General features: G+C 42.8%; 1 long non-coding RNA gene across 2 annotated transcripts; it reads left to right on the forward strand.

Annotated features, from left to right (window-relative positions):
- Positions 1–4,276: 4,276 nt before the first annotated feature.
- LOC148093269 (uncharacterized) lies at positions 4,277–13,843 on the forward strand. 2 transcript variants are annotated; one of them, XR_015714398.1, is made up of 3 exons: positions 4,277–4,512; positions 4,613–4,768; positions 13,678–13,843. It is a non-coding gene; the product is annotated as an uncharacterized LOC148093269 (long non-coding RNA). The 2 variants fall into 2 exon arrangements; XR_015714399.1 differs by lacking the exon at positions 13,678–13,843 and adding an exon at positions 7,946–8,552.
- Positions 13,844–14,337: the final 494 nt, after the last annotated feature.

Genomic DNA, 14,337 nt, shown 5'->3' on the forward strand with positions numbered 1-14,337 from the left:
TCATCTCCAGTGAGGCACCATCAGCCACAAAACCTCTTAAAGTTACTACTTATGGCTGGTTACAGTGTGCATTTAGTTAGGGTACCAGTCAGAAAACACTGCAGGGTAATCTTCTGTGCCACAAGATAGTGACCTTTTAAAGGAACTTGTTGGATATGTGGGTTGGGTTCTCTCCTTTTACTAGCATGTCTACAGAACTACTATAAAGAGCAGAAAAGTGCCTCAGAAAAGGGCCCTATCCAAATCCCAGGGGTGCCCCCTGCTGGAGAATGTGCAGAAATGAACCGACAGAGCCTAGTAAATATTCCTGCTTCAGTTCAGCTTCTTTGAGGTGGAATCTTAGAATGTTAATGCTGGAAGATATCAAAGACATACTGAAACCCTTTATTTTTTTAGACAAAGACGCTGAAGTCCATTTCAGGTAAGCATCCTGAGTAAAATTACATAGCTGTTAGTTTCTGTGTTGGAAGCCGAGTTTAGGAGACAAGAATGATTTCTAAAAGCTCTTTAAAAAATATAGTGATTTTTCTGAAGAGATGGGAAGTGGAAAAAAGCGGGGGGGGGGGGCGGTCCAAGAATTTAGTGATAGTTTTTACAACCCCAAATTCAAAATAACTATTTAATATTCTATGTAATGAATAGATTTTCAATTTAGGCCACATAGACAGAAGAGTAAATCTCTCATCAGCCTAAAATAAGACTTGCATAGATATAAAACAAAATATGCTTTATGACATTAATCTGTATATGTAATGAACACACATCTCAAGAAGTTAACCTATGTGGAAGTACTGTGGAAAGTATAAAGTAGTATACAAATGTAGTAAGCATTTCCTATTTTGATTAGGAATACATTCATGATTGATTACCATAAAGCAAAAAAAGAGAGACTTTTAATTTTTATTTCACTTCATGTGGTGCCCACAGGGGGCCAATGACCCCATGATAGGTACCAGAACACAGGGAAAACAGCATGTGAAGAAAAAGAGATGTATCTTGTGCCTAAAATAAATACTGAGTTGACACTCCTTATTTTGAAGGACATACAAATTCTGCTTTGTGGGATCGCTGAGAGGGCACTGTGGTTTTGGTCTATATTACCTATGTGCAGGCATGGCTATGCTAACTCACCTTCTTCATCTTGGGAAATTTACAAATAAAATGGTGGCCTCATTTAATTTTTCAAGTGGTTAAGATGGAAATCTAGTTTTTAGTATAATGGCGCTAAAAAAATATACTAATCACTTACTTCCACTCATCATCTGCAGAAAGCTTTATGTGAAAGACCTGAAAAAAACATAAAATAGCTGGAATAATTTAGGATGAAAGCCCTAATAAAATGTTTGCTACAAGCTAAAACACACATATGCACACCCCAAAACAAAACAGCAATCAGGCCACTGTTAATAAATATTTGAGAAGCAGATGAGGCGCTATTCAGTCAAGGTTGTAGAGAATGGATTACCAAAAATAGGTAGTGTCACTCTGGATTCTGCGATATGATGTATAAATCCAAGAACCCTTAAAAAACATGCTTTGCTGGTGTCTTAAATGGTGCCAATGAGTAAATATCCATCTCTAACCAGAGGCTCTACTTGTTTGGAGTATTTTTGTGTCCTCCCGCTAATATAATTTAATTTAAAGCCTGGCCCAAGGAAGGGAGTAATCTGACCATGGCCTTGCAGACTGAGCTGTAAAGGACAGAGACCATCCCCAGGAAGTCCTTGTGGATGACCTACAAAGTGTACCCACGTGCTGCCTTCCCTAGATCACTGCTAACGCACTACATTTGGCCACTTGAAAGCTAAAAGCCAATCATTGTGCAGTCACCCAGGAGTCTGGCTAAAATGTAGATTTTAATTCAGGAGGCTTGGGGTGGGAACTGAGGCTCTGCATTTCTTTTTTTTTTAATTTAATTTTTTTATAGATTAATTTTGAGAGAGAGGGAGAGAGAAACATCGATTTGTTGTTACACTTATTTATGCATTCCTTGGTTGATTCTTGTATGTGTCCTGACCCAGGATCAAACCTGCAACATTGGCATATCAGGATGATAGTCTGAAACTGTGCTAGTGGGTCAGGGTGACTTCTAATGGGCTTCCACGTGTCACACTGACTGTAGGTCCCTGGATCACAGAGCTTTGCTATTGGGGATTAAGGGGAAAGCTGTGGATCCCTCCTAGGGCCCAGTTAACAGAGGGGCCGTGCCTCCTGAGGGCAGAGGGCAGAGGGCAAGGCAGTGATGTCAGCCTCAACATCAGCAATGAAAGTGCCTGCCGGTCTCCTGCCCCTCCTGGTGTGCAGTTTTCCATCGACAACTTCCTTTGGATGATCTGGGTTTGAACCCAGCGAAGAAGCCATGGAGTTTCCTTACAACTTCCCCACTGTAGAGAATAAATTCCAGATGCATAGGGTGGTCCAAAGGGCCACCACAACCTAGCTCTCCCTTATCTTTCACTACAAACCTTCATGAACCCTAGAATTCTACCAGAGTCACAGTGAATATCACCCACCCCCACCTTTCCCAATGACCGCTCCCCAACATCTTTTTCACCTACAAGCAATTTGGTCTTCTGTCCCCCCCCCCCCCATCACCAGGTGGCCAGGTCTCATCCACCCTCCAAGGCCCAGCTCAAATGCCACGCCCCCCATCAGCTTTTCCGTCCCCCCCCCCCCCCGCCCCCGCCAGCCAGGAACAATCCCTTGCTTCTTAGAAATCCTACAAAGCTTCGCCTGAACCTGTTTTCAGAACAGTAATCTCTTCCTACCCTCTGGGCTATTTCGGTCCTCATTTTGCTTTCCTTCCAGGAGGCGAGCTCCCAGAGGAAAGCCCACCTCTAACTGCAGCCCCCCAACCCCGTGTGAAGCACAGCTCCTGGCTCCCGGTCGAGGCCGAAGAATTGTCCTACGAAGGAAAAATAATGATCAGGTTTGAAATCACCACCAGCACAGGGAGTAAAGCGCTAGCCCAGCGGTTCCCAAAGCTCCAGCGGCAGCACCTCCCGGCCAGGAGACCTGCCAGGGATCAGGCCTCGCCCGGGGTGAGCGACCAGCAACCCCGCGCAGCGCCCCGCGACCGCGTCCTCACCGGCCCGCCGAGTGGTTCCCACGCGCGCTCCAGCCTGAGGACGGCGGAGTCGAGCCCGTGCACGCCCACCAGCACCCACGCCGTGCTCGCGAGGGGGAGGAAGAGCGGAGCGAGAGGAAGGAGGGAAACGGAGACCAGTTCCCCGGGTGGGGCGGGGTCGGGCGACGGCACCCGCATCTTCCCGCGGTCGCCGCCCCTCGGTCCAGGGCGGAGTCACGGCGCGGGGGGCGGGGCTGGGAGACCCTCCAGGCCGGCCGCCCAGCCCGTGTGCGCCTGGGGACCCGGGCCTGGTGTCCGCTGGGCCTGGGCCCCGCGCCTGGTACCTGACCGTGCCTGGGGGGTGCCTCCAGCACCCCCGCGGCCATGTCTCTGCTGCTCAGCGCGGGCTCCCAGGGTCCCCGCGAGTCCGCAGGAGGGACGCCCCTAGGACGCAGGAGCCCCGGGGGGAGCCGAGCCTGTGGCGGCGGAGCCCGCGGCCCCGCCCGGGCTGTGCGGCACCCGCGGGAGCCTCCCGCCGCGCCCGCCCCTTCGCGCTCCGCTCGCGCTCTGCCTCCTCCAGAGCAGGGAGCTGAATATCAGCGCCACCAGCACGACTGACGGACCCTTTGGGTCCAGGGCCCCTCTGCAGTGAGGCAGTTGTCAGCCACCATCGCTAAAGAAACGCCCTGGGCTCTGGGCAGGAACCGGCGTTTCTGTTACCAGGTTTTTGTTACCAGGGCTGGAGGACGGCGCAGAGGTCGGTAGGTAGAGGTGTGGGGAGATGAGAGAACTGGAGATGAGAGAGGGAGCGAGGAAGAGAGAGATCGTTTTCTTCTCAGCTCCTGCCCCCCAAAAATTTATCAGAAGAGGGTTGTCCAAATGCAGGGAGATTGAGCCTCTGTGCATCCACAGCTGTGTTCCTTCCCCTGGGCCTACTCTGCGCCTCTTCCCTAGTTATCTGCAATTGTAATCATGTGGGACAGCTCCCTAAAGGCAAACTTGGTCCCTCCAAAGAAGACAAAGGGGAGAAACTCCGCTGTGGGGAGAGAACCCAGGCCCTCTTGGCCCCTGGCTGCTGTGGGACATGCACGTTACCCTGGGGAATCACTCACAACTTGCCTTTGTCCCCTCCACTTTCAGGGGACATTCTCCTTCCCCTTAGCCACAGGCCCAAGCCTGGATCAAAGTTGGGAACAAGCTGGAACATTTGGGTTGGCCTTCAGGAATACTTCGGTCTTAAGTTAGGGCAGTAGACAAAGAGGGAAAACGGTTAGATAGTCTGACTCACAAAATATGGCTAACTTCATTCCAGTTTGTGATGGCTCATTTTTCAACACCCACAGAAGCTACCAGTGGAGATTGATCAATAGATGGACACATCCCTGCCACTGTGGAGCTTCCAGCCCAGCAGGGCGTAGTGACAGATATCAGTACAGTTTATTGTGGTAAGTGCTTCCTACTCCAAGGAATTTACCTGTGTTAACTCTTTCAGTCCTCATAACAACCCCATGAGACAGATGGTGTTATTATTTCCATTTTATACAGAAGAACACTGAGGCACAGAGAGGTGAGGAAGTTTGTCCAGTTTCAAAGCTAGTAGGCGGTACAGTGGGAATTTGAACCCAGAGAAGACTGACTCCATGGCTGGGCTCTTAACCACTCAAGAAAGCAGCTGCAAAGGCCATCAGGGGCCAGATCAAGGTCTGTGTAAATCATTTTAAACAGTCTGGACTGTAGCCTAAGGAGAATGGGAAGTCATTACAGAGTGGTAAGCAAGAAAATGACATTATTAGACTTGCTTTTTGATGTCAAGGGTGGGGAGGGATGCTCAACTATGACACAAGACCTGTTAAAAAGCTACTGCTATCGTTCTACCTAAAGATGGCAGCAGCCTTAGTGGTGTGTGTCAGTGTGTGCAGGGATGGGGTGGAGGGGAGATGGAGAGAGATGGATGGAGCCAAACTGTAGAATCTATAAGACTTAGCTAATCTTCAAGGATGGTGCCCAGGTATGTGGCTTGAGCAGCCTGGCATTTGGGCACATGGTGCTGCCATCCCTGAGAATGGGAATATCGAAAGAGTAGCTGAGTTGGGGAAACAATGAGAGTGAGTTCATTTGGACATGTTGCCTCCCTGCCTAGCTTCTGGTCCGTCTTCATGTGGCAAAGGCTACTTTTTCTCTCTAGCCCAGGATGTCCTCAAATTCTTCTATATTCTTTTGTCACAAGAATGCCTTGTATATTTTAAATTATTTATTGCAAAGTGGCTCCCTGCAGACTTTCTACCCACTCACTGATTGTCACTCATTAATTTTTCCCCTTTCTTCACCACCCTTCTGAGGTCAACAGAACTGCCTTGGGCTGATGATGCCACCTAATGGTTAGATCTTGTGGAACTCCTCTTTATTGCTTTACAAATGATCTTTTTCAAGAAACTTTCTTTTTCAATTTCTTTCTTTCTTCTTTTCTCATGTCTTTTCAATATTTACAAATAAAATGTGTACTTGAGCCTTAGCATTACAGCTAACATGGGTGATTAAGAATGTCTTCAGACCTAGCTGGTTTGGCTCAGTGGTTAGAGCGTCGGCCCACAGACTGAAGGGTCCCGGGTTCGATTCCAGCTAAGGGCATGTACCTCGGTTGCAGGTCCGATCCCAGCCTCAGTCAGGGAGTGTGCACATGCAGGAGGCAACCAATCGATATGTCTCTCTCACATTGATGTTTGTCTCTCTCTCTCTCTCTCTCTCTCTCTCTCTCTCTCTCTCTCTCTCCCTCCCTCTCCCCCTTCCACTCTCTCTGAAAAAACAATGGAAAAAATATATATACTTGGGTGAGGATTTAAAAAAAAAAGGGAAAAAAAGTATGATTTCAACCAGGTGCAGTGCTGGTCATGGGGAGTAGGGTGTTGGAGGGAGAGAGCCTAGACAACTGGTGGAGACTTTCCTCTGTCAAAGGGATGGCAGTAGCAGATTCAGTCTAAATGGGGAGGGGGTGTCAAATTCAAAACAGCTAGGCAATGTGAGTGTCCAAGAGCTTGTATGATCTCAGAGATCAGTATGAAACAGAAAACAAAAATCCAGCACGACAGTGATTCTTGAGGTCAGGGGCAGACCGATTAATGGAGTCATCATTCCTCAAAGGAGAGGGACACTGAAGCCAGTACCCACCTTGGCTGATGAAATGGCTGCATAGAGATAATTAGGCTTATTCCCTCTGATTCATCCCCCAACACCCCTCCCCCAGTTCCCTCTGGAGGTGAGGTTGGCCTTTCAGGTGCAGACACTAGCCTCTTAGGATTGATGGAAATTGTGCAGGCTGGACTGCCAGTGCTCCTGACGAGTTTTCCTGACCCCCAGCTTCACTGGACAGGCCTTTCCATCTTCAATTAAATCTGCCTTTGCAAGTACTAGCACTCAAGACAAATGAAAGCTGCTCAACTTCATTGTTTATCGTGTTCTTTAATTATTAGAATTGTAACTATTGACCTCTACTCTTTTTTTTAACCCTCACCCAAGGATATGTTTTTGTTGATTTTTGGAGAGAGAGGAGGGAGAGAGAGAAAGAGAGATGGATGTGAGAGAGAAACATCGATAGGTTGCCTCCCATACTTGTCCAGAGAAGAGACAGAACCCGGGACTTAGGTATGTGCCCTGACCGGGAATCAAACCCGCTACCTTTGGAGTATGGGATGGCTCTCCTACCAACTGAGCCACCCAGTCAGGGCAACCTCTACTCTTTTTTGGCTAAAGCATGCAGTGTTTAAGCTCTATTGTGGTTACGTGGAGTTTTGTGAGCTGGCGTGTGTCCCTAATCACCATATATAACATCGCCTCTTCGGGAAAGTGAATCCTGCCTTTCAAACCACAGCCTTCCAAATGCACGTTTGGAACACAATCCGTTTGTGAGCTGGGAACTTTATATTAATGTCTCTTGGCCCAGGGCAGCCCCAAGACCAAATGACATGTGGTTTAAGGTTCATGTAACAGCCGGTTCATTTAAATAATGTTAGCTGGAGCTCGGTTTCAGGTTCTCAGGTTTCTGGTTAATTTGAAATAGAGGAGGCAGCAGAGTCCCAGAGATCAGACAACAGCGTGGATGGGGCTCCCTGCTCCCTATAGAGAAATGGCACATTCCCGCTTTTCATGGGTTATCCTGCAGGTTTTAAGACTGAGCCTCTTCTGAGGGTAAGCTTTTCAGTTCTATTGATCTTGAAAAAGAAGAACTGCTTTTAAAAACCAACTATACTTTCAAGCCTGGAAGTTCAGCTAGGGTCATTCTAGTTTATTGAGTGCAGAGGCCCTCTCAGCAGGAGGGAAACCACATTTAAATCCTCCTTGGGGCCCCTTCCCCTCCCCTCCTCTCCTTGTTTTCCTTTCCTGGTGCCTCCTCTAAGAAGCCTCATCTTTACTAAGCTAGACAGCCTGTCCCAGGCAAGCCAATCTTTAGTGTCCTAACTATAAAAAGAGTTAATATTTAATAAATACCTACAGTTCCAGGCACCAGGTTCAGCACTTTATGTGTCTGATATCATTTAATCCTGAAAAGGACCCGCAGTGACAGGTATCACTGTCCAACATTTTACAGATGAAGACATTTAAGTTAGAAGAGGTTAACTGTTTCAGTCTAAGGATGCATAGCAACTCTCCTGGCTCCCTGAGCCCTGGGGTGTGTGGGAGGCCCACTGCTGCACCGGGTCACCCCCAGGAACCCCTGTTCTGCTGTAGAAATTGAATCTGTCATTTCTAGTTAAGACCAAGGACTTGCCACCATGATTGCTACATCTCAGGATCATTGCGAAGATCACACTGCACCTCTGTTCCACAAAAGTAACAATCTCTTGAAAGAAAAATCCTAATGTTTCTATTTTCTCTTTACTTTAGATATTTGTCCTACTTGGGGGCTTGAAACAAGATCAGTTATAGAAGCAACAACAAAAGACATGGTTAATTTTTCCTGGATTTCAGAGCCTTCTGGTGTATAGTTCTGGCCTTACTTATTATGCTCCCTACCTATGAGAATAGCTAAAACTTGTTTTTAAAATTTATATTTATTGTTGACAGGTGTCTCTTTTTCCCCCCATTACCCCCTTCTGCTCCACTCCTGTCCCCGTCTCCTAAAACTTATTATAGTGCCTACTAATGCCAGGCACTTTGCACATATTAAATCTTCAAAACCACCTGATGCATTAGGTGTATTATTATCCTCATTCACAATTAAGGACAAACAAGGACTCTAGGCCACTTCCCATGCCCGCTTATGACGCCTTCTGCTTTCCTCATTTTAATCTGCAGAAGTCCCTGTTCTCTCGCCAGGCTTTCCAGATCCCCAGTGGGAATACACCTCTCCCAGCCCTTTGCTCTCACAGCCTTTTGCATTCGCCTCTATTCCAGGTTGCTTTCTACTCATGGTGCTGGTACATCTGTCTCTGTCAGCCACCAGTTGCAAATGCTTGGAGAGCAGAGACCCTATTCTAACCATCTTTATTCCACTGCTAGCACAGTGCCTGGCCTGCAGCCAAATGGAATTGGTGGTGCGTTCACATTTCCAGGTCATCGTGCTTCTGCCCCAGGCCTTTCACTGCCTTCTGGAGGGAGAGTGAGGATGGGTGGCTTCCCATAGCCCATCGCCTGCAGAGGTTCCTGCAGCTAGGAGAGGGGGCTGTTGTCTCCATGGCCCCAGACTTTCCCATTCTACTCATTACAGGACCATTGAGAACTCTGCACACCCATAAGGACTTAAACTAAGAGGCCTAAATTGTTCCCTTAACATTTTTCACGAAGGTCAGAATGTGCATGCGCTACTTGTTTTATAACATGGCATTGTGAATCAGGACGGGGACATGTTTTTGCCATCAGTTAGAGATGCTGGGATGTGGCTGGGAGAAGAAAGCAGTGGAAAGGGTGAGGCCTGAGTCTGTTCCATTATACCTCTTATCTTAATCCTTGTATTGAATGATCATCAGTTTTGGTGTTTAACCACATAATTCTAAAAACATGTGGCTTGCGTGAGTGCTGGAGATAGTTCCTTTTCTAATTTATTTTATGAATACAGTAATCCTAGCACATCATGTAATAGTTGGAATAGTGCACACATGGAAATAAAACACATATTTACATTATTTTAGATTATCTGACAAATGGAATATCAGCATTTTGGTAGTTTGTTGTGGATTTCACCTTTTCTTTGGAAAAGATTTTAATTATTCTAGGTTATTAAATGGTTATAAACAGAAACTTTGTGCTGGCCATGTTGAATTATGACTATTTAAAAAATTTAATATCTTGGCATAAAATTCCTTATGTGTGTTTAATTTTTATAGGAAACACATTTTTCTGTGTCTCCAAAGAAGGGAAGTTTTAGCAACCGCCCTGGATAAGACAGTTAGTGGGCAATTTAAGGAATAGACTCTACTAGTTTAAGATTTTCCTGAAGATCTATGGGCAACCATCAAAGTGGCCATAGTTTTGGGGACAACTTTAAGTGACAACTCAAAAGAAGTTTTGTCCTGTTATAAATGTGGAGAAGGGCACATGTGGTCTCAGTGCATGGCAAGACCTGGCTCGGGGTCCTGCTTCTACTACTGACTCTAGAGGTTTTTGTGAGGGTCTCTATTTTTAACTCTTAGTTGCTATTCTAAGTACATATTTAAGGCATTCTTAGTAGTGAAATGAGATTGAAAAAATCTCTTGCTAATGCATCATCTGGGTGAAGAATCACCAAAGAAAATGATCAGAGCTGGTAACCTGAGCTTGAAAACCTTGATTATTTATTTACTGGGCTTGGGGTGGGTTATCTTTACTTTCTAAATGGCCTGAGAAATGGAAAGGACACCAGCCAATAACTCCCAGTAACTATTCATAAAAGGAGGACAAGGTTGTGGAAGGTGAAGTTAAATTTCTTTTAATGCATGTTGATTTTGAGGTATCTCTAGATCATGCAGGCAGAGGTGTCCACAGAGACTAACCAAAGCTCAGGGGGAAGACTAGGGGTGCTTGACAGTGGTGAACTCTATAGGCATGAAGAACATTGTCCTGGAAGTCTATAATGTGAGAAAAGGAGGTCCAGCATTTGGTTGATAGTCCGGACGATAGGATTTAGAATCAAACAAATTTGGCCACAAGTCTCAGAACACATTCATTATGTGACCTTGAGCCTGGGACATCTGCCTCTTTTTTTTTTCCCCTCTAGAACAGACTTGAGGTACAATTCACATACCATACAATTCACCCTTTTAAAGTATATAATTCAGTGGCTTTTAGTATATTCATAAAACCATGCAACCATCGCTATTTAATTTCAGAACATTTCCATCACCCCAAAGAGAAACCACTCCCCAGTTTGTCCTTTCTCCATCCCCTAGCAACCACTAATCTACTTTTTGTCTATATAGATTCTCTGGATGTTTCATATTAATGAAATCATACAATATGTGGCCTTTGGATCTGGCTTCTTTCACTTAGCATAATGTTTCTAAGGTTTGCCCATGTTGTAGCATTTATCAGTACTTCATTTCTTTTTATGGCCAAATAAAATTTCATTATATGGTTATACCACATTTTGTATATCTCCTCATCAACTGATGGACTTTTGGGTTGTTTCCACTTTTGGGCTATTATGAATAATGCTGCTATGAAAATTCATATACAACTGTTTTTGTGGATATATGTTCTGAATTCTCTTAAGGATAAATCTAGTAGCACATTGCTTGGTCATATGGTAACTCTATGTCTAAGATTTTGAGGAATTGCCAAACATTTTTCAACCATTTTGCAATCCCACTAGCAAGGTATGAGGGTTTTGATTTTTCCACATCCTCAACAACAGTTGTCATTATCTGATTTTTTTATTCTAGCCATTCTAGTGTGTGTGAAGTGGTATCTCATTGAGATTTTCATTTGTATTTCCCTAATGACTAGTAACATCATACATCTTTTCATGTAATTATTGGTCATTTGTGTATCTTCTATGGAGAACTGTCTAGATTCTTTGCCCGTTTTTAAATTGGGTCATTAATCTTTTCACTGTTGAGTTTTAAGAGGTTTGTTGTTGTTTTTTTAAAAAAAACACACATTCTGGATACTAGTTCTTTATTAGATATATGATTTGCAAATATTCTGTCCCATTCTGTGGGTTGTCTTCTAACTTTTTTGATGTTATGATTTGAAGCACAAAAGTTTTAAATTTATATATTTTTTCTTTCGTACAGTGCTTTTGGTGTCATTCTTAAGAAATCACTGCCTTCCTAATCTCAGGTTGTAGAGATTTACTCCTATGTTTTCATCTAGAGTTTTGTAGTTTACATTTAGATCTTTTGTCCATTTTGAGTTAATTTTTGCGTATAGTGTGAAGTAGAGGTCCAACTTCATTCTTTTGCATGTGGGGATACAGTTGTCCTGGCACCATTTGTTGAAAAGACTATTCTTTCCCCATTGAATAGTTTGTCTTACTCTCTTTCTCACTCTCTTTCTGTCTTGGTACTCATGTCAAAAATCAATTGATCATCGATATAATGGTTTGTTTCTGGACTCTCTTCAATTCTAGTCTTTTGATCTATGTGCCTATTCTTATGCCAGTACACATTGTCCTGATTACTGTAGCTTTGTATTAAGCTTCAAAATTGGGAAGCGTGAGTCTTTCAACTTTGTTCTTCTTTTTCCAAGATTGCCTTATCTATTCCTGGTCCCTTGCATTTTCATGAGAACTTTAGAATCAACTTGTTAATTTCTGCAAAAAAGGCAGCTGGAATATGGACAGGGATTGTATTGAATCTGTAGACCAATTTGGGGAAGTATTGCCATATTAACAATATTAAGTCTTTTGATTAATGAACATGGGATGCTTAGTTAGTTCTTTAACTTCTTTCAGTGATGTTTTGTAATTTCCAATGAATAAATCTGGCACTTCATTTGTTAAATTTATTCCATACCTAATATTTTATTCTTTTTAATTCTATGGTAAATGGAATAGTTTTAACTTCATTTTTGGATTGTTCAGTGCTAGAATATAACCTTTTTTTTTTGGTATGTTGATCTTATATCCTATAGCTTTGCTGAACTCATTCATTAGTTCTAATAGTTTTTAGTGGATTCCTTAGTATTTTCTATATATAAGATCATGTTATCTGTGAATAGGGGTAGTTATTTTAGTTCCTTCTTTCTGATCTGGATTCTTGTGCTCTCCTCTTTCTCTCCCTCCCCCCTCCCTCCCCCCTCCTCCCTCCCTCCCTCCCTCCCTCCCTCCCTCCCTCCCTCCCTCCCTCCCTCCTTCCTTCCTTCCTTCCTTCCTTCCTTCCTTCCTTCCTTCCTTCCTTCCTTCCTTCCTTCCTTCCTTCCTTTTTCTTTCTTTTTCTTTCTTTCTTACGTTATTGTGATGTCTAGAACTTCTAGTAATATGTTAAATAAGAGTGGAGAGACTGAAAATTACTTATTTTTCCTAGTTGAAGGTAAAACATTCATTTTTTCACTATTAAGTATGATGCTAACTGTGGGGTTTATGTAGAAGGCTTTATCTGGTTGAAGAAGTTCCCTTTTGTTCCTAGTTCATTGAGTGTTTTTATCCTAAGAGGGTGTTAGACTTTGTCAAGTGCCTTTCTGCATCTGTTGATATGATCATGTGGTGTTTGGTCTTTATTCTATTAATATAGTGTGTTACATTGATTAATTTTCATATGTTAAACCAAGCTAGCATTCTGGGGATGAATCCCACTCAGTCATGGTGTCTAATTCTTTTAAAAGGCTGCTAAATTATTGAGGCTTTTTGCATCTATAGCCATAAGGAATTTTGGCCTGTAGTCTTTTCTTGATATTTCTTTGTCTGGTTGTGCTGCTAGGTTAATACTGGCCTCATAATATGAGTTGGGAAGTGTTACCCCCTCTTCTATTTTTTGGATGAGTTTGAAAATGACTGATATTAGTTCTTCTTTAAATGTGTGTTAGAATTCACCAGAGAAGCCATCTATGTTTTATTAATAATTCAATCTCTTGTTATAAGCTTATTTAGATTTTTTTGTTTGCTCTTAAGTCACTTTTGGTATTTTGTATCTTTCTAAGAATTTGTCAATTTTGTCTAAGTTATCTAATTTGTTGGTGTAAAATTGTTCATGGTCCTTTTTATTCTTCAAGATTAGAAGCAATATCTCTCTTTTAGTCCTGATTTTAGTAATTTGGGTCTTCTCTCTTTTTATTTTGGTCAGTCTAGCCATAGTTTTGTCAATTTTCTTTTTAAACGATCAACTTTTCATTTATTTTTTCTGTTGTTTTTCTATTTTCAATTTTACCTATTGCTGCTGTAATCTGTGTAATTTCTTCTGCTTGTTTTGGGCTTAGTGTACTGTTCTTTTTTTTTTAAGGTAAAAGGTCAGGTTGTTGATTTGAGATTTTTCTTCTTTTTTAATATAGGCATTTAAAGCTCTTTCCCCTAGACATTAACTTCATCCCATACTTTTTGGTATATTGAATTATTGGTTTCATTCACCTAAATTTTAAAACGCATTTGGGACTGCATAGTTTAATTTTCACATATTAGTGAATTTCCCAAGTTTCCTTATGTTATTTATTTCAAATTTCATTCCTTCGTGGCTGGAGATCATACTTTGCATGATTTTGGTCTACAGATTCAACACAATGGCTGCCAGTATTCCAGCTGCCTTTTTTGCAGAAATTAACAAGTTGATTCTAAAGTTCTCATGAAAATGCAAGGGACCAGGAATAGATAAGGCAATCTTGGAAAAAGAAGAACAAAGTTGAAAGACTCACACTTCCCAATTTTGAAGCTTAATACAAAGCTACAGTAATCAAGACAATGTGTACTGGCATAAGAATAGGCACATAGATCAAAAGAATAGAATTGGAGAGAGTCCAGAAATAAGTCATTATATTGATGATCAATTGAGTTAATTTTTGTATGTATTGTGAGATTTAGATTTCTTCTTCCCTAGGGGACATCCAAATACTCTAGTAGCATTTGTTGAGAAGGCTATCCCTACTCCATTGAATTGCTACTACATCTTTGTTAAAAATTATTTGAGCATATTTGTCTGGGTTCATTTTTGAGTTCTCTGTTCTGTTCCATTGATCTATGTGTCTGCCCCTCCACCACTGCCACACTGTCTTGATTACTATAGTTAAATATTAAGCCTTAACGTTGGGAAGAAAGAATGATTTCTCCCATTTTATTTTTTCAAAATTATTCTGACTACTCAAAGGCCTTTCTTTTTTAATATGAATTTTAAAATAGGGTTTTCCATGTTTACAAATAAGCTTGCTGAGACTTT

Source organism: Miniopterus natalensis, chromosome 4 (assembly GCF_054644295.1).
Source record: "Miniopterus natalensis isolate mMinNat1 chromosome 4, mMinNat1.hap1, whole genome shotgun sequence".
Taxonomy (NCBI): Eukaryota; Metazoa; Chordata; class Mammalia; order Chiroptera; family Miniopteridae; genus Miniopterus; species Miniopterus natalensis.